The sequence below is a fragment of the Littorina saxatilis genome, linkage group LG3, assembly GCF_037325665.1.
Source record: "Littorina saxatilis isolate snail1 linkage group LG3, US_GU_Lsax_2.0, whole genome shotgun sequence".
NCBI classification, from domain to species: Eukaryota; Metazoa; Mollusca; class Gastropoda; order Littorinimorpha; family Littorinidae; genus Littorina; species Littorina saxatilis.
In genome coordinates, this window is record NC_090247.1 from 49,468,479 (window position 1) to 49,489,701 (window position 21,223).

Genomic DNA, 21,223 nt, shown 5'->3' on the forward strand with positions numbered 1-21,223 from the left:
ATGTCAGAGTTTGGTGGGTTATAGAAACACAAAAATACCCTGCATGCTTCCCCCGAAAGCGGCGTATGGCTGCCTGAATGGTGGGGTAAAAACGGTCATACACGTAAAAATCCACTCGTGCAAATTTGTGAGTGAACGTGGGAGTTTCAGCCCATGAGCGAAGAAGAAGAAGAACTATGAGTTTTACTCTTTTAAAAAAATTATTTTCAAATTCGAAGATTGCCACAACAGTAGTCTATCTCATCCGACTTGAACCCTTCAGACTCCCTGTACATGTACTTGCAGTTTAAACTCATATTTTGTCTGAGAATAGTTTTCAAATGCAAAGTCCTTCAGAAAAACTGCGAGATAAAAATCTGGAGTGCTAATATCGTGTTGGTGTATCGTGTCAGTGGCCGAGTGGTAACGCACTTGCGCTCGGAAGCGAGAGGTTGCAAGTTCGTGGGTCAGGGCGTTAGCAATTTTCTGCCCCCTTTCCTAACCTAGGTGGTGGGTTCAAGTCTTTCGGATGAGACGAAAAACCGAGGTCCCTTCGTGTACACTACATTGGGGTGTGCACGTTAAAGATCCCACGATTGACAAAAGGGTCTTTCCTGGCAAAATTGTATAGGCATAGATAAATTTTCATAAAAATGTCCACCAAAATACCCGTGTGACTTGGAATAATAGGCCGTGAAAAGCAGGATATGCGCCGAAATGGCTGCGATCTGCTGGCCGATGTGAATGCGTGATGTATTGTGTAAAACAATATTACATCTCACACGGCATAAATATATCCCTGTGCCTTGAATATGTGCGCGATATAAATTGCATAAAATAAAATTAAAATAAAATCCCCGAGCTTAGAACTGTACCCACAGAATACGCGCAATATAAGCCTCATATTGATTGGTATGTAAGAAATGTTAAAGTCCTTTGTACTGGAAACTTGCATTCTCCCAGTAAGGTAGTATATTGTACTACGTTGCAAGCCCCTGGAGCAATTTTTTGATTAGTGCTTTTGTGAACAAGAAACAATTAACAAGTGGCTCTATCCCATCCCCCCCCCCCCCCCCCCTCTTTCCCCGTCGCGATATAACCTTGAACGGTTGAAAACGACGTTAAACACCAAATATAGAAAGAAAGAATAATCTTTGAACAGCATTTGGTTGGAAAATGAAAGTCTTCACAAAGCTATCTTCTTCTATTTGTGTGGGTTAATATAAATAGGATTTAACATAACAATGTGGTACTGGTATGGGTTTTGTAAAGTGATTACTCAACTTCTGTGAATTGTACCTTCGTGGTGATCATGCTACACACTGGGTAATTCAAGCACAGAAAATAATATTTCTTAATAATTTGGCCTTATAAATGTACTCCGTGACTGTATTTGTATATGGTGAAAAGGAGAAGATATAAAATTTGTGAAATAGGACTTCGTATTTGGTTTTGTCATAATGAATTTGTTGTTTCTGTGTGTGTGTGTGTGTGTGTGTGTGTGTGTGTGTGTGTGTGTGTGTGTGTGTGTGTGAGAGCATGCATGCGTGCTTATGTGTGAGTGCACAATTGTGTGTGTGTATTAATCCAGCAGAAACAGCTTCTCTTCCATACATTTGAATCATTTATATTGATACCACATGGAGACTATTCTGAACACACAAGCGTGGTTTTCTCTCTACAGTGCTTTTCCTAAAGTTAAATATTGAATTTTTGAATTTAAAAGTTTTTGGCACACCACTTTAAGATAATGCTCAAGGAAAATAAATAGTCTTCTTTTTTCATTAACGCTTTTTCTCACAGTGATGTGTCAATATCTCAGACGCAAATCCAGAGTCATGCACCGTTTTATGCTTGGGAAGCGCACTATACTCACTTTGGTAACGGTCACTGTTAGAAACATGCATACCAATCAATCAATTAAGCGAAAATGAATGATAAGATTCGATTATGTTCTTCTTTTTGTGCACAGGCGGTTATATACAAACGTGCATAGTGTCAAAAGAAATCACACACACACACACACTGAAAGTATGAAGAAGCCCCTCCAACTTTTGGTTGAGTTTGACTGCATTACCTTGAGGAGACTGACGACACTTCACAATGGAAAAAATAATAACTTTTACATTTCAGTGATTTGTTTTAAGTACAAAAGTACAAGTGAAAGTAGAAATAAATTAATGTGACACTATCCCGTAATCACATATCAGGGTCAACTATAATCAGTCCATTGGTTTACAAAACTTTATTCAATTTGTTATCATGACAGAAACAATGCATTGTTTTTTTAAGATAACTCAAGCATAAATGCTTATTTTAAGTCATCCTGGTATGTACATAACAAAGTTTAGCATGATGGCGGACTAGATACATTTACTCATTTCAGACAACGAAAACAAACAGACAAACCTGATGCGCAAGCAATCAAAAAAGGGAGGGGGTGGTAGTACAGAACTTGGTGGGGGTAAAAACAAGAAACAAAAAGAAATGGGGTACGAGAGAACAGAATTCAGCATAAGGGGGAAAAAAAGGACGACGAAGACTTGGAGCGCCAGAAATGTTGGAAGAGTGGGTCACGTCACAATAATATTAAATGCACAGAAGACACACACGCAAAGTTAATACATTTTGTGATCGGCGAAAATGGCACTAAATTACATAACGATTGGGCCATAATCGATAAGTCGAAACAAGGACACAAAACACGAGAGAAATTACGAAGAACAATTGGTCAGGCAGCATTTGTCTCATGACAGTGTCAAATGAACATTACAGTGAATAAAATGTAGAGGCTCATGTACGGAACATGCCTGGTTGTCTTAATAAATTCTTGTACAGTTATGAATATGGTCTGATTGACATTCCGGGAATATTGCGGGATGCCTTTCAATAATATTTCAATAAACTTATAATCAGTTATCAATTGACAATAATCGTACATCTCTACACAAGGGTCAATGCAACAAATAGTGCTCAGCAGTCTCCCTTGGGTAACCGCACTCACATTTGGGGCATTCCTTGAGGTGCCGCTGACATAAATCAAAATTCAAATCACTCATACCAATACGCAGTCTGCAATTATGGACTTTTTCAAATCTATCTCCAAAATAATAATGACATGGTACTTTAAAATCAACGTTGATTGCAGTAAAGTAATTGACTGACAATTAGGGTTGTATGTGGGGTGCCTAAAATTTGAACTTTTCTTATTCCCGAATATTTTTTGTGGGCGCAGAAGCACGGGGCAAATGGTATTGTTTTTTTCTGGAGGGGGATCAGACAATATAAAACCAATTAGAGGCCGAGTTGCCTGACAGAAAGGCCAATTCTAGCCCCAGTCCATGCCGGTTACATGTAATTAGCTATGCACACATTTGAGATCGATACCCAACCTTACTGAGCATCAGTTCTTTGCGTTATTTTAATTTTCTTGTTTTTCTTTAAAATAAAAAAGGGAATGGTTTTATTGATGTCATTTTATTATGTCATTATCTAGTCAGCATAAATGACTTTTGTGGATACAGGAGAAAGTGTTAAAATGTGAAGATTTCAAGTGTGGTTTGTGGTCATCTGCTCAGTTGACCACTTAAAATGTTGTTTCATTTGATGATACGTTTTGTTTGGTGTTCCCGCTTGAATGTGACAGTAAGTTGTACAATGTTACTCTGTGTGTGTGTGTGTGTGTGTGTGTGTGTGTGTGGTGTGTGTGTGTGTGTGTGTGTCATGTGTGTGTGTGTGTGTGTGTGCGTGCGTGAGTGTGTTTGTGTGTGTTGGTGTGTGTGTGTGTTTGGTAACCGGCTTTGTACAGCGGGACCACCTTATTTTGTCATGTATTTTTATTCATTCTGGAGCTTTATTAGATAAACTGCCCATTTCAATCACAACTCTGGTCTGGTCTTATTGTCAGTGTTGCATAAATGATTGTATGTGAGCTTGTGAACATACAAAGAAAAAAGAAAGAAACATTCTGTGTCGAAATATCTTGACTAAAAATCAGGCGGAAGACTACACCTGTTGCATTTCCTATTATGCTCAGGCAATTATAACTGAGGGCGGAAGCGACAATGATTCGTTTTCCCCCCAGATAACATTAATTTGTAGAGACGGAAAAGGAACACGCACATTCTGGAACTGATTTGTGTAAATAACTGAGAGGGTGTTTTGTCTGTTTTGTGAAACGGTCCTCACACATTTGCAAAGTTCCACAGTTAGGCAGCTGAATTAAAGCATTACATAATGCATAGTGTAAACTCTAGGCCTACTTCAAGGTCTTATTACTTCAAGATGCATACACGTGCTGTTGTATCTGTTAGTGCTTGCCGGACACCAGTGCTGATTAAAATGGCTTAGATTGTTACTAATTTGAAACTACAGTATGTCCTTTTACGCGTTGTGGCAACTGAATTTTGTTGGTACCGATGATTTATACAAAGACTTTTATCACAGGTTTCTTCCATATCAAACATTTATACTTACCTTCAAGTTCGAGTTTACCTTTACTTTCACGAGGAGAGTCTGTGTGTGTGTGTGTGTGTGTGTGTGTGTGTGTGTGTGTGTGTGTGTGTGTGTGTGTGTGTGTGTGTGTGTGTGCGCGTGCGTGTGTGCACGCTTAAATATTCTTGATTTTTGAACATAAGCAGTTTATCTGTCATGGAGTTGTGTGTGTTTTCATGTCTGCGTGTTCTTTTCCCCCTCCTTCCTCCTCTCGGCAGTCCGGCTTCAGTCATTTTATTCCTCCCCTCAAAGCAGACAGCAGCATTGTGTTAATGTTCAGAACTTTGCCAGGTTTTTTGTTTGTTTGTTGTGCTTCTTTAATTTAGGTTTGTTGTTTGTTTAAAACACTCAAACATACGCACACATCCACACGCACACTTTTACTTTTTAAGTTATAATAAGTATTGCATTCAGCCACGGTTTTTTTTCTCAGTTGATATTCTGATTTTTGCCATTTTTTTGTGTAATTTGTTTTTGTTGTGCTTGTTTGATGTAGGTTTGGTGTTGTTTGTCGTTGTTTGTTTAACACACACTCAAACACACACTAACCAGACACACACACACACACCACCACCACCACCACCACAAGAATAGGTTTACACTCACTTTTTCCTCCACGTTTTAATTTTGGCAATATCATTAACCCAGGATTGCAAAGCAGGGATCATTTGTCAATTTCATAACAACGTACATACAATTTCAGCTGGTCACTTCAATAAAATGTGCATCATCACAGGTTTCTGCTGGAATGACAGTGTCTTATCTGTCAACACAAAATACACACACACAAAAATGAGTGTGATGCTGTATGCCTCCTAACAGATCCTAACTTCACCCTCCAAACCTCCCTGCAGATGTATGTTCTGTGCACAAAAATAACCTTTTAAAATATACAAAATGCAGACGACATTTCTACATTTGTAGTTGTGCTGCAGACCTGTTTACCCCCATAAGTGTTTTGGAGTAATGCTCAGCCCCAAAAATAGTAATCCTGGTACAAAAATAGTAATCATCCAGCATTCGTCGCCAATTACAACGCACATGACAACTGTGTCTGCGAAACGCAATCATGCACATATATCAGGCATGGGAATTGAAAATTGTATAAAAGGCGGAAAATTTATAACTGAAGACGCGAAGCATCAAGTCGACGGCGCGAAGCGCCTAGCCTTACTAGGGGGGTCCGGGGGCATGCCCCCCCGGAAAAAAATTTCTCCAAAGAACCCAGATGGTGCAATCTGGTGTCATCTGAGCTCCAAGTTTGCCATTAAATTCTGTTTTTAGAATCAGATTTTTTAGTACAAAAATGTACCAATTTTTGCTTTTTTGAAGAAAAAAAATATATACATGTATTATATGGTTTAAATTTGTAAAAAAATTGATCTTCTTGAGACAAACAGGAAAATGTAACTTGTAACACAATCTGTGCAATCTGGTTTACTTTCAAGACATAAAAGTTCAATAACTGAGGCGGGCGGTAGCAGTGCGTGAACAAAGTACGGACAGTTTTCGCGGGCTTTTGCGCAAAGGCCAAAGTAACCGGTGCTTTTTTGTGTGCCTCCCTCCTTTATTTTTTCGGCGGACACTTTTGCATTTTCGGCGGAACAAAAAAAAAATTCGGCGGAAATCCGCCGTTCGGCGGACAATTCCCATGCCTGATATATCCATCATTCACAAACAAAACACATCAGTCAGTTTTTGTAGTCATCATAATGTCAAAGAAGATTACATCAAAAGCACATGCATCACTGATTCTTTTTCTTTTGCTCGTAGTAGGCCTTTTTCAGTGTGTCAAGCGCTTCTCTACTGTACTTGCGCTTGCTGAAGGTACTGAACTTGTCAAATTCAGGTGCACGGAGCCCCTGGGGCTTTTAGTCATACCTCAGGCAGCTATCTATTAGAAGAACTACCAAGTTTCATTGACTTGCACCCAAAGAGTCAAGAACTGCGATTTTTTTACGAATCAATTTCGTACTCGGACCCGGCTGGTCTTGACCTATTTTTGGATCTAAATTTAGATCAGGTAGATCACCACATCATGCACAAAAAGACACGTCACTAGCAAACTATGTCAGACATCATCATGAGTTTGTATAAAACAAAATGGAGGCCGGAATCACTCAGTTGAATCGAACTCCGACCAAACACCACGTAATAACTAGGTTAATTTATGCACTCGCGTGAACAAGAAACTGTCGAGCTTCACAGATGTCGTCGTTGGGTAGTTTTACTACCATAGGAGGATTTTTGAACTGTAAATGCACTCAGCTGCAACAAAAACGCAAAACGAAGGCTGTAAGCTGCACTGTGCCTTTAAGTAGCTCAACACAATGATCGCAGCCCAGGGTGCTAACACAGTTTGGAAGGTCAAGGTTTTATAGTATGCTTCACTAACGGGATCTTATAAAAAAAGCTAAAACATTTACCACTGAAGAAAAACCATCTCTGAACAATTCAAAATTGTCACACTACTAGTTTTACATTTTAAGGATCTTGCCTAGTGCACATCTTTTTATTATGAAACATTTGTATTGTAAACAAAAGAAAACACAATGTCTTGTGATCTGTAAATGTTCTTAATACAGGGAACTTTATACATTGTTCAAGTGAAGTACTGTACAGCCTATTTAGCTTGTTCATTTTCTCCCTATAATCTGCTACAATTCAATAAACTGCTGTAAACTTGTGTGCCCTTAAAGTAGATTTATGTCCTTCTGTGTGGGCACCTTCTTCTTCTTCTTCCTCTTCAGTGTTCAGTGTTTGCATTTGGATGTGTGCTCTCTGGCCAAGTCTTGTTGCACAGGGGTACGGGTGGCAAGAAAAGGCCACCCTCTCAGAACGTGTTGCAGAGTCTGTTCTTCCTACCCTAGCCACAGTCGCACGCTGTAGGTGCAAAACCTATCCTTTTGATGTGTACCTTCAGACAGCAGTGTTCTGTGCAAAGGCGAAAGATGGCTGTCTGTTCTGCGTGAGTAAGATGGGGCTATGGTCTTGAATGAGCTGGTAGCTGTCTGTCTTTAAAAAAAAAAAAAAAAATAGACATCAAAGAAGCTGCAGCACCAGCCAAGTGTTGACTGTTTTCTTTATGCGTAACCTGGTCCTGGCAGTAGCTGTTGTCCATCTGTAAACAAGCAAGATCATTATTATAATATATTGATGGTGTATTTGTTTTACCCAAAAGACGATTAAAATAACATTTAATTTTTGTTTTAGTTATGTGGCATACATGCAGTGGAACGATCATATCTTGTGATATCTTCCCTCTGAGAAAAAAACTACTATTCAAAATGTACTTTTACATACTTTTTTGTTAACTTAGGCTTTTGAAGATCCACATCCAATCCTGCCACAATGTAGGCACAATCATAGGCTAAAATTGTCAGGGTTATTTACCATCGAACTGTCCTCAACATTCTATGCTGACACACACACATGCACACACACACTGGCACAGACACATAACTTGACTTCACTTAGGAAGGTTATGTGATGCTTAAATCATTTGTCTTGCCACTAGTTCATCACAAGTAACCACTGTGTTTATTGCTGGTATGTGCTTAAATGGAGGGATAGTCTTATCCCATGGTAAAACATTTTTTTTTAAAAAGCCTGGCAGGTGATGTGAGATGTGAGCCAAACTGTGTTCACGAAAAGCAGCCGGCCTTTAATAACACAAAGCTGCCTCTGTACACAATTCTGCTTTTACACATGCTATCCCTTAACTTGGATTCATACCAAAAATCAAGCCTGGTTTCATAGGAAACAGTCAGAATGTTGATTCAGCATTTAGAATGATAATCTTATTTCATGTACACGCCTTGGCAAATCTGACAATTAAGTAAGCAGAAGTTTTCTTCACGGGACGGATTTGCTCATTTTATTATGTAGCAATGCACTTCACTTGGTCACATACACCCCCCCCCCCCCCCCCTCTGTGCACAGTGATAGTTTTAAACAAGGAATTCTGTAAACACAGGGGTGGTCAAATACACCCCCCCCTTCCCTCTGTGCACAGTGATAGTTTTAAACAAGGAATTCTGTAAACACAGGGGTGGTCAAATACACCCCCCCCCCTTCCCTCTGTGCACAGTGATTGTTTTAAACAAGGAATTCTGTAAACACAGGGGTGGTCAAATACACCCCACCCCCCCCCCCCCTTCCCTCTGTGCACAGTGATAGTTTTAAACAAGGAATTCTGTAAACACAGGGGTGGTCAAATACACCCCCCCTTCCCTCTGTGCACAGTGATAGTTTCAAACAAGGAATTCTGTAAACACAGGGGTGGTCAAATACACCCCCCCCCCTTCCCTCTGTGCACAGTGATAGTTTTAAACAAGGAATTCTGTAAACACAGGGGTGGTCAAATACACCCCCCCCCCTTTCCCTCTGTGCACAGTGATAGTTTTAAACAAGGAATTCTGTAAACACAGGGGTGGTCAAATACACCCCCCCCCCTTCCCTCTGTGCACAGTGATAGTTTTAAACAAGGAATTCTGCTGTAAACACAGGGGTGGTCAAATCCACCCCCCCCCCCCCCTTCTCTCTGTGCACAGTGATAGTTTTAAACAAGGAATTCTGTAAACACAGGGGTGGTCAAATACACCCCCCCCCTTCCCTCTGTGAACAGTGATAGTTTTAAACAAGGAATTCTGTAAACACAGGGGTGGTCAAATACACCCCCCCCCCCCTTCCCTCTGTGCACAGTGATAGTTTTAAACAAGGAATTCTGTAAACACAGGGGTGGTCAAATACACCCCCCCTTCCCTCTGTGCACAGTGATAGTTTTAAACAAGGAATTCTGTAAACACAGGGGTGGTCAAATACACCCCCCCCCCCCCCCCCTCCTTCCCTCTGTGCATAGTGATAGTTTTAAACAAGGAATTCTGTAAACGCAGGGGTGGTCAAATACACCCCCCCCCCCTTCCCTCTGTGCACAGTGATAGTTTTAAACAAGGAATTCTGTAAACACAGGGGTGGGACTCTCTTGTGATGAAAAAGGAGGAAATCCCTTTTTTTCCAGGGGGTTCGGGGGCATGTTACCCCAAATTTTGGTTAAATGGTACATTAAAATCTGTGCAATCTGACAAAAAAGACATTCTCCACACTCCCCAACCTCCCCCCCCCCCCCCCCTCAAAATTACTATTAGTTATCAGGAGTTTTCAGTCAGCACAATTTAACTCTCAAGCCTCCAGTGTTCTGTTTCATCTCCACGTCACTCCAAATCATTCAGTCAACAAGTCATAGATATTGTAATGAAATGTGACGCGGAAAAATAGATTACTCCAGCAGAATTCGTAAGTTGTGTCCGCGGAAATCCGCGGAAAAGTCCCACCCCTGAAACAGCACTGCATGGTGCCTTTTCCAGAAATAAATTCATCAAAAAATGTCAACTCACAACAGCAAGAGTCAGTGTGTCGATTGTTCATATGTGACAAAGTTGAGGGATGAGCTTATCCTATCTTAAAGCCTGGCCAGAACTGAGACGGTGACGAGAAGTAGTGTGCCTATAATGACACAATGCTTTCTTCGTAACCAATTAGATTCAACATCTCAGATCTGGTCAGGCCTATACAAATGCCATCTCTCAACTTGGTCCATACAAAAATCATGAACCTGGCTTAATTCTGTACAGAGTGGGAATTTGTTTTTCTCTTTTTCGAAATCCAAAATAAGCAAAATCAGGTCTTAAAATCAATCAATCAATATGAGGTTTATATCGCGCGTATTCCGTGGGTACAGTTCTAAGAGCAGGGATTTATTTTATCTTTTTATTTTATGCAATTTATATCGTGCACATATTCAAGGCGCAGGGATTTATTTATGCCGTGTGAGATGGATTTTTTTTTACACAATACATCACGCATTCACATCGGCCAGAAGATCGCAGCCATTTCAGCGCATATCCTACTTTTCACGGCCTATTATTCCAAGTCACACGGGTATTTTGGTGGACATTTTTATCTATGCCTATACAATTTTGCCAGGAAAGACCCTTTTGTCAATCGTGAGATCTTTAACGTGCACACCCCAATGTAGTGTACATGAAGGGACCTCGGTTTTTCGTCTCATCCGAAAGACTAGCACTTGAACCCACCACCTAGGTTAGGGAAGGTGGGAGAAAATTGCTAACGCCCTGACCCAGGGTCGAACTCGCAACCTCTCGCTTCCGAGCGCAATTGCGTTACCACTCGGCCACCCAGTCCAAGTCCAAATGGAGCAAGTCTTAAAATGGGAGTGAATTTACAGATGTTATGAACAAGAAGTCTGCGAAAACAGGGTCATTAATAGGAAGGAGTCTTAGATTGGGGTGTCTTAAAAGGGGCAGGGGTGGAGGCCACTGTAATGACCATGAAATAATCAAAATAATACTATCAGTCATCTTATTCTCTACCAAATTTCTAGAGGTCAAGACAATGATACAGATTATTTACTTGTGTCACTGTTAGTGTCATTCTATGAATAACAGACCGATAGAAAGAGAGCTCTGTGTCTTGTACCTGGGTTCGTGCTCAGTTGCTTGAAAATTGACTTGTCAGAGGTTCTTCTTCAGCCTTACACCAGCCTACAGCGGTAGCTTCTACTTCACCAAACTTTGTTCTGAAACAAAACAAATAAAACACATCTTCAGGGTCAAGCATATGTATCAAATCATGATCACACAATTAAACCTTCTTCTTTGGTCAGTACTATTGAAGATTTGTTAATTGTTTCTTGTTCACAAAAGCACTAATCAAAAAATTGCTCCAGGGGCTTGCAACGCAGTACAATATATTACCTTACTGGGAGAATGCAAGTTTCCAGTACAAAGGACTTAACATTTCTTACATACTGCTTGACTAAAATCTTTACAAACATTGACTATATTCTATACAAGAAACACTTAACAAGGGTAAAAGGAGAAACAGAATCCGTTAGTCGCCTCTTACGACATGCTGGGGGGCATCGGGTAAATTCTTCCCCCTAACCCGCGGGGGGTTGTACAAGATAATGAAATAGAGTGAATTTTGAAGTGCATTCATAATTAAAGCCCAATCATGTGGTTTAACCTACCTAGTCTTGAAAAGCCTGTCCGAGGAAACAGATCAAGCACCCTTCCGCAGACCTTCCTGACGGAAGAGTCTTGGTTGTAACCGCTCACTTTCTAAAGTAGTCCATAAGCAGTTCCATGTGCCTATGTTATCACTGTAACCAGCTCCTTTGTGTACCTGTGATCTGGATGAGCTGCAACACATAAAACTTTCATATGAACACTATGTCAAGTATACCAGTTAGCATCCATCAAACACTGACTGACTGAGGAGCATCACAAGATCTGTTCTAAGGAGGTAACAACTATTGTCACAAAGTGTTTATGATACAGCTGCAGGCACATGGCACTGAGTGGTCAATTGGTGAGGGGGGAGGGGGGGGGCAGAAGTTCTGCTCAGTCTTGTCTGCTGATACTACACTTTGTGGTGGTGTAAGGCAGGGAATCACACCCCAACCACTGGCCCCGCCCACCTGGTGTCGAGTGCCTGTGGATACATCAGTCCCAGTCATGGCTGGCCCCCGGTTGACAACTGCCATGTACGTCATGTACGGGTACATTTACTTTGCAGTACAGATTAGTTTTCAATAGCAATGACATCATGGACGCACACCTGCCCAACGCAGACAAGGACAGCAAAATCAGGGACCAAACGTGATAAAGAGTAACTAATCGTCACAAACATCAAAATGCTTTGCATTTCTTGACCAGATAACAATCATTTCTGGGCAATTGAAGATTATTATTCCACCTACAGGCTATCACCCCCATGGCTGTTACTTGTAACACATTTCATTTCTTAAAATATGTTTTGTAAAGTAATACTGTAGTTAATAGATTTCTCTGAAAGGCACATTCCTTCTCATGAAAACAATTTGGCTCACCGTCTAAGATCTGGTCAGGCTTTAAAATGGGATAAGACATGATCTCTTAACTTGTTCACATACCCACAATGAACGGTCTGGTTGCTCTCTGCGCCAAGTGCGATTGTGTTATGAATAAATGCTGTAAAAGCTACAACTGTACTAGCTCATTTAAAAAAAAAATCACAAAATGTCATTTCACCACAGCAAGCAAACAGTGTGTTTATTTCTGGTATAGAACAGACACACACACACACACATACACCAAAGCAACACAAAAGCCCAAAACATGCCTACCATCTAAATGAGGAATCCAGTTCCAACTGTCTTCTGCCAATATAACACTGCCAGAGACACCATGGTGTAGAAAGTCAGTTTAAAGAGAGACTACCTGAAAGAAAAATGATACAATAATAATAAAACACCCAGTGCAATAGACATACTTGCTCGTTAAAGGCTTACTTTACCATGTAAAAACATTTTGCTTCACAGTCTCAGATCTTGTCAGGCTTTTACTTGGGATAAGATCATCCCTCTACTTGGACGAATAGCAACATAGATCAGCTTGAATGCTCTCTGTGCAGAGTGGTTTTTGTTTGTTTGTTAAAGAATTAGTTTTGTTAACAACACTGGTACCTTTTTGTGAAAATATTTCATCACACATTTTAACTCACCACAGCAAGCAGTCACTGAATATATAATTGTTTGTATGTGGCCAAGATGAGGGATTCCATGTTAAAGCATAGCCACATTATACTGTAGTGACAAGGCAAGTGGGCCTTTAAATTGTAAACTGATATATTGTGCATTTTGACTTCTTCATAAATTATAACCCTGATGCAGGCAGTCATCAGTACATGTAGTGGTTTAGTCCCTTGAATGAGAAAAGAATGACTTTGCAAGAAAGAAACTTGGAGTCAAAGTCAAAATACCCTTTAAATTAAAAACTATAGATTCCACAGGGTTTGAAGTTAGAAAGCTCTGAAAATAACTCTGCTATTTGAAATTGACTAATAGTATTAACTTATACCGCCATACATGATACACATGTACAGACAAATGAACTAAGGCTTGTGAAGATCCATAATCCTGCTACACAAAGACACAATCATTCAGAGGTTGAAATTGCCAGGGTCATTTTCCATCCCCATGTAGCCTGGATTTAATTACTGGCATGTTTTTCAGTTAAAGAGATGTGTCACTCAGAATGACAGGAGATGGTTCACTCAATGCAGAGCATAATATAACATTGATTTCTTCATGCCATCTGATTTGCAGTTGAATTCACAGGGCGAGAAAAATTCTAGACTGTCCTCAACATTCTATGCTGACTGTAAATTGTAATTATATAATACATCCACCCTAGCTAACTGGTACACTAATCACTTGCTCTGGCTTACTTCTTTTTCCAACATAATAAATCTGTTATTTGTACTTTAGCCTTTTGTGGTAAAATATTCTCATTACCACCAGTTGCACTCACAAGCTATTGCACTAGTGTATTTTGGAAATGATCAAAGGACTTACTTGTGTTCTACAACAGCACCATGTCAGTGTTGCGGGAAGAATGAGGCAGGGCTTGGTAATAACTGAGACCTGCAAGTAAACAGAACATATTTAGAATCCCAGCATGTGTTATAATTTGTGTATATTTATATTATAAGGTCTTACATTGCAATAACAAACACACACACACACATGCACACACTCATTCAATGTGCTCTATGTGCTAAGAATAAGAGTGATTGTTTAATGAATTAACGCTGAAGAAGCTACTAGTTGCTTAAACACATTCATAGCAAAATGTCACTTGATCATATCACCACATCAAGCACACTGTATCTTCATTTCTGGTTGTATACATTGTATGCAAGTGGAGGGATGATCTTATTCCATGTAAAATCCTAGCTCAGCTGATCTCTCTCAACTTGGATTCATACCAAAAATCAGGAGCCTGGGTGTTTCTGTTCAGTGGGCATTTCCCTATTTGTTTTATTTGAATGCATTTCTTAAAAAGAACACTTCCTCTGCATAGCCGTCAGGATGTTGGTTCCACCTTTAGGAATGTGTCTTAGTGGACGGACAATCTTATTCCATGTACATGTTCCATTCCTTCGTGCATTATGTGATTCTACTGTATTTTAGTCATAAACAATGACCTTCATTCTAATAAGAAGAGACTATTACCTTTCACCTCGGACGTGTCAACTCATATTTTGCCGCTGAGTCGGTGGACAGTTGCTGGAAACCGAGTCCGTCGTCACACTTCGGGCTTTGGCAACTAAGTTCACTTTGCGGGTCTTTCCCCTTGTAACACCATACTTGTTCGATCACAGTTTCTTTGTTCATCGGCCGAAGCAGGCCCCTCCTTCGCTCCCGTCTCGGCCACAGTTTCCTCAGTGCAGTCGCTGAGTCGGGCATGAGAGCCCGCCCTTGAACGCACTCTCCCCTGTACCGCATAGTTTTAAACCTCCCCACCTTTTTAATCTCCCTGTTTGCCGGAGCTAACCACTATCGGTAACAGTGACTCAACCGCAGGACTCTGAGACGTTCGCAAGAACCCAGTCCTCTTCGGAAGAAGATGATGATCAAAGATGCATTGCCGACGCCGGCCATGTTGAATTAGTGAAAACCGAAACGTGGAAGCGAAACTAACTTATCTTCGGGAATCAATTAGGAAAACTATATGTGTAGTAGGTAGAAAAATGGCATTTAATGAGACAGATAAAACTCGGATCAAATGAGAAAGAAAGAACTATCCAAACTTGCAAGCACAGCCGCGGTAGTCCTAAGTACGTACTGAAGTTCCCGATCCATGTTTTAGTCTAACCAGCGCTGTCTCTAGTCTATAGATGCGCAACAGGATAAGAGATACCCTGAGGTTATAAGTGATACTCCCACATACGTTGCACAAGCATAGTTTAACGTTACCTTATGTACGGTCCAACCGGTGTGCAATGGGTGCACCGAGAGAGAGAGAGAGAGAGAGAGAGAGAGAGAGAGAGAGAGAGAGAGAGAGAGAGAGAGAGAGAGAGAGAGAGAGAGAGAGAGCGCAATTAAAACACAACCCAGTCACCTGGTAGTTCGAAAACTCAATCTGAAACTGACATCGATTGTTGAAGGCATGCCTGCGGTGCATAACTCTGAAGTTGTCGTAGCTGGGAACCCGTTGAGATCCATTCCAACGCCAAAAAAATTATCAGAAGACTCACCATGAAGTCAAATCGAACGTTAGGTTTTCTCATTTGGTTATTTGCTTTGGCTTTAAGTGTATTGCTTCGATTGATAGCTGAATCTGCTTGCAACCGTCTTATGCAAGACTGTTCGAACTGTCGTCTGCTAGACGGGCTTGTGTGAATCCGAGTCGAGTCAACTGCGGGGTTCAGCGACATGAGGGAGTGGCACCAAAATGAAAAGAAGACGAAAAGAAGTTGGAGATACAGTTAAGATATATGGGGAAGAGAAGAGGATGCGAGGTGTTAGATGAATTCAACCTTAGGTGTTCAAACTCAAGACCGGGACAAAGTAGAAAGCGATGTACCGCGACCGACTCTCAGTGCCGACATACAACTTCCAAGCTTTATTGCTTAACGTCTACAACAGGCGAAGTATGAAGCGTTGGCTCACCTAAACCCGACGACTGAATATGTAAGTGATCCACGTGTGAAAACCAAAACAGAACAGCGCGATGACAGCCAACATTTCTATCCCCGACTGACAAACCGTAACACTGCATGCGAACTGACTTGGGTCAACGATCAAACCAGCACAGCCCGAACTGAATTTGTTGCGCTGCCATTATCGTGCGCAATTCTGGTAAAAATATAAACCCGGTATGCCGAATTGAGTATGACGAAAGCCGATGTCAAATATACACAGGGATATTTTAAAATGACTTTCAAAGTGTAAAAGCAGATAGCAGACCTTTTTATAAGCAATATGAATGAATGGACTGGGTGGCCGAGTGGTAACGCACTTGCGCTCGGAATCGAGAGGTTGCGTGTTCGACCCTGGGTCGGGCCGCTATTTTCTCCCCCCTTTCCTAACCTAGATGGTGGGTTCAAGTGCTAGTCTTTCGGATGAGACGAAAAACCGAGGTCCCTTCGTGTACACTATATTGGGGTGTGCACGTTAAAGATCCCACGATTGACAAAAGGGTCTTTCCTGGCAAAATTGTATAGGCATAGATAAAAATGTCCATCAAATACCCGTGTGACTTGGAATAAAGGCCGCGAAAGGTGAACATTCGCCTAACAGGCTTGAGGTTTGCTGGTCGATGTGAATGCGTGATATATTGTGTAAAAAAAATTCCATCTCACACGGCATAAAGCGCTTTGAACTTCGGATAAGGCGCTATATAAATAAAGAGAATAATAATAATAATGACTGAATGTCCACATACAAGTCGAATGACGCCGTCCATTATGCTGACAAATGAGAACTAGCTTTGCGCATGAATTCATTGACATGAATTTCGACTGCGGAGGCTTTTGGCAAGCTGAAAACAGGCACGGGCAGGTTTTAGTGGAAAAAGTAAGTGTTTTTAATGAAAACGTCGGAGTAATGGGATAAATAGCCTACACACCTCGTCCTGAATATCTTGCATATTTTAAGGCTCGGTAATACATGAAAATCGACCCTCGGAAAAATATGCAAGATAATCAGAACTCGGAGTGTGTAACTTATATATCTACAAACATATCTCAACACCTTCAAGGTATGTCTCTACCTAAAATAAGATAAAGAAAGTACAAATGAATATAAACGAAGTTTTAGATGGCTAGATCTTTTGCCTTCCGTCTGATATCTTGGAAATAAGAGAACAAATGCTACTTATGAAATTTTGATAAAATCAGTATTTGATTTAAAGTGCTAACATGTATATCTTGGGTTGTGTGATAGAAAAAAATCTGTCAAAGTACCAACAGAACACGACCGATAATCTCGGCAGTTTGTTTCGTGCCTTAGTCTAAGCATAGTTGCTCCCCTTCAATTACTTCGCTGTGGAATCCTTCGCAACAAAATATTGTTCTGCATTAAATAATAATAATAATTAATAATATTCGTTCCTGTTAATGTTACATGTTTTTCTGACCTTGTCGCTGTTACAGAGTTAATTAGTTTGAGTGACCTATAGTCGCCATTACAGAGTTAATTAGTTTGAGTGACCTTGTCGCTGTTACAGAGTTAATTCGTTTGTGTGACCTAGTTGTCATTACAGAGTTAATTAGTTTGAGTGACCTATAGTCGCCATTACAGAGTTAATTAGTTTGAGTGACCTTGTCGCTGTTACAGAGTTAATTAGTTTGAGTGACCTTGTCGCTGTTACAGAGTTAATTCGTTTGTGTGACCTAGTTGTCATTACAGAGTTAATTAGCTTAAGTGACCTTGTTGCTGTTACAGTGTCTTTGTGACGTGCTGTTTGCTTGCAGGGTTCATCTGGTCACGCTACTCACTGGTCATCATCCCCAAAAACTACAGTCTCTTCTTCGTCAATTTTACAGTGGGTCTCACCGGACTTTACCAGGTCGCGCGGATATTCAAGTAAGAGGAGTGACAGTTTGTTGTTGTTGTTGTTGTTGTTGTTGTTGTTGTTGTTGTTGTTGTTGTTGTTGTTGTTGTTGTTGTTGTTGTTGATATTCAAGTAAGAGGAGTGGCAGTCTGTTGTTGTTGTTGTTGTTGTTGTTGTTGTTGTTGTTGGTGGTGGTGTTGTTGTTGTTGTTGTTGGGAGTGGTACTAGCCAATCTCACGGTGGGCCTTACCAGGCCGTGTAGATAGCCAAGAGGAATTATAGCAGTCTGTTGTGGTGGTGATGGAGGTGGTGGTGGTGGTGGTAGTTGGAGGTCAGCAGTCAACCTTACGTTTGACCTCACGAGGCATTACCAGGTCGTGTAGATGGCCAAGAGGAATCATAGCAGTCTGTTGTGGTGGTGGTGGTGGTGGTGGGTGAGGTGGAGGTGGGGGTGGTGGTGGTGGTTAGTGTTAAGCAGTCAACCCTAGTTTGGCCTTAGGCCAAAAAAAAAATAGGTGTGGTTACGGTAACATAGCCAAAAGAAATAGGGTAGGTAGGTAGGCAATCACTTTTTTTTTTTAAACTTTTTTTTCTAATGTGTACAAATTAAACCTACTTGACAGGAAAATAAGTGTGCGACACGGGCGCTTTCGCTTTCATTGCGTTTTTTGCACTCGTTTTTTGCACTCGTTTTTTGCACTCGTTTTTTGCACTCGTTTTTTGTTGTTGTTGACAAATGTAATAAAAAGTTATAGGATCGGCCCCTAAAAATAGGGTAGGTCGGGTTACCGTAACCACACCTATTTTTTTTTTTAGGCCTTACAAGGCATTACCAGGTCGTGTAGATCATAATTAAACCAAGGGAGAGAAGTGGCGCTCTTTTGTAGCAGTAGTTCACAGTCCTCATTGCATGCTGTCATCTTACTTGGCCAGGGATGTTGTTGGCATTTATTAATGTTCTTGAGCAAATATGCCAAAATAACAAGAAGGGTTTCGGCCTTTTTCATTTTAAGCAATCTTGGCATCACTTTCGCCAACAAGATTACTTTCCCCGACAAAAAGTTCCTGAGGCAATTTTGCCAAACGAAGGCAAAGTTTTAGATGATTTGAAGATGTTCGCGTTTGGCATATTGTTGTAACTGTTAGCAGTTGGAGAGGATGGCAGTCCTCTATAGTGTAAATAGTGGTCGTAATACATGTTGTAGTAGTAATCAAGTATACAACGTTCTGAAGCAAATGATATTTACGGCATCATCGGCACGCGATAACATATTTACTGCATATGTTTCAGACACCACACATGGCCAAAAGATGAAAACGCGCTACCCCCTTCTGAAGAAACTAAGCCGACATCCTGATGAGAATGAATGAAGGAAAGAAAGAAAGAAAGAAGGACAGAAAGAAAAATATAAAGCTGATCAAAAATGATTAAACAAAATCGCAAAAACATTGCTGTCACTGAGGATGACATTTAAGGATGAAAGTCGCTTGTTCCTTTCAATGCTTGTCATTCTCTCAGGTGCCAGGAGAAAAGGTTCAGTACAACCCTCGCTTACTCTATTACGCGTGTCGTATGCATAAAGAGCGATTACTTCCCTTTGGTTATTTTGATTATTGCTGTCACTGCTATGTACAGTTTGATTTATTCGCATACCCTATACTAGATCCTGTGCCCTATACTAGCTCCTGAGCCATATACTATCTCAAATGGAACCTAACTTCATGATATCTTTCAGTGTCAATTTTTTTAAATAAAGAAGAGATGTGCTAGTTTTACACACATGTGTGCACATCTTCTTGGTGGGTGACATATACACAAATGCATGCCTACTCGCGCGCTCAGACAAACACTCACACACACACACACACACACACACACACACACACACACACACACACACACACACACACACACACACAAACACACACACACGGCACACGGTCTCTCTCAGTCTCTTCCTGTCCCTCACACACACACACACACACAAACACACACACACACACACAAACACACACACACACAAACACACACACACACACACAAACACACACACACACACACACACAAACACACACACACACACAAACGCACACATACACACACATTCACACTCACTCACACACACACACACACACACACACACACACACACACACACACACACATTACCCACACCATATTGTGCAGTCAATCAAAAAATACAGCGTTCCCAGTACCTCGATTTATAGCCTACTTAGCTGTAATAACTTTTAAAACTTCACCATGAAATCCTTTTCAAAAGCTTCTATCTTTTTATGGGATCACTCAGAGCCCCCGGGTTCAGCTTTTATATGCACGTTTAGAGACATTTGCGACAGTTTAGACCCCATATTCAATTACTGAGCAAACACTAGACAGCCGCGATCGATGCAATCGAATTTAAATCGATCTGCCGTAGATTTATGGCACAGGCGTTTGATAGATTGATTTTTTTTCAAATTTCAAACGCACGCGCAGTGGAAACGGAATTCACGAGGACTTCCTGAAACATGACAAGAGTGTTTTTTTCCACAATTGAATGGCTTCAAATCTGTTACATTGACAGAAAGTCGATTTGCACATTTTAAGTAAAACTTGGTCCTTCAATTGCCAGGTGAGATACTATCTTTCTTTTAAAGGCATACTAACGCACTCCCGTGTTTACAAAGTGTAGTTTGCCCACAATCGATGTCAAACGCACCATAAGACCATATAATGACGATATGTCACCATGCGCGGACCATAATACATGCATTACAGCTTGTTCTAGCCTCTGAAAAAGTGAGGATGTCAACAAAGCCGCGGTGTTAGCTCCCTTGCATCAACGTTACATGTGTTGCCAAATCTATAAATAGGACCATCTATATCAAAATAAAAATTCAAATATCTCAACATTTAAGGGCTCCTAGACCACAATATTTTGCAGGGAACTTAATTTAGTCTGTCTCCAGCTCTGGGTAAAGCAATTAGCGGTATATTCATCAGCTTTCTATGCCTTTAAATTCTGTTGTAATCAATGAACGGAAATGATACCAGCACGGATAATGATAATAAATAACGACAACTAAAAAGGTGACATTAAAAAAAATAATGTTAAAGGTAGCTTCAAAATCTGCAAGTAAGGTTTATCATTTCACGAGAAACTATTTCAGCATAAGTTAAGTAAAATAAGCTGACAAAGTCTTGCCATGAGTAGCCTCATCAGAGTAATGGGACCATATTTCTTCCAAAATAATGAACAAACACAGTAACAAACGAGCAGGAAAACCTCTCTTCAAATTGTGTATGATTGATATCAATATGAAGATTAACAAAATCTCGAGGAACCT

At 40.6% G+C, this 21,223-nt stretch overlaps 1 long non-coding RNA gene across 1 annotated transcript; it reads right to left on the minus strand.

The window, feature by feature from the left end:
* Window positions 1-6,164: 6,164 nt before the first annotated feature.
* Window positions 6,165-15,340, minus strand: LOC138962550 (uncharacterized). The gene is made up of 6 exons (XR_011454545.1): window positions 14,552-15,340; window positions 13,892-13,960; window positions 12,662-12,755; window positions 11,525-11,695; window positions 10,972-11,071; window positions 6,165-7,594 (listed from the first exon to the last, which is right to left on the minus strand). It is a non-coding gene; the product is annotated as an uncharacterized lncRNA (long non-coding RNA).
* Between the last annotated feature and the right edge of the window lie 5,883 nt (window positions 15,341-21,223).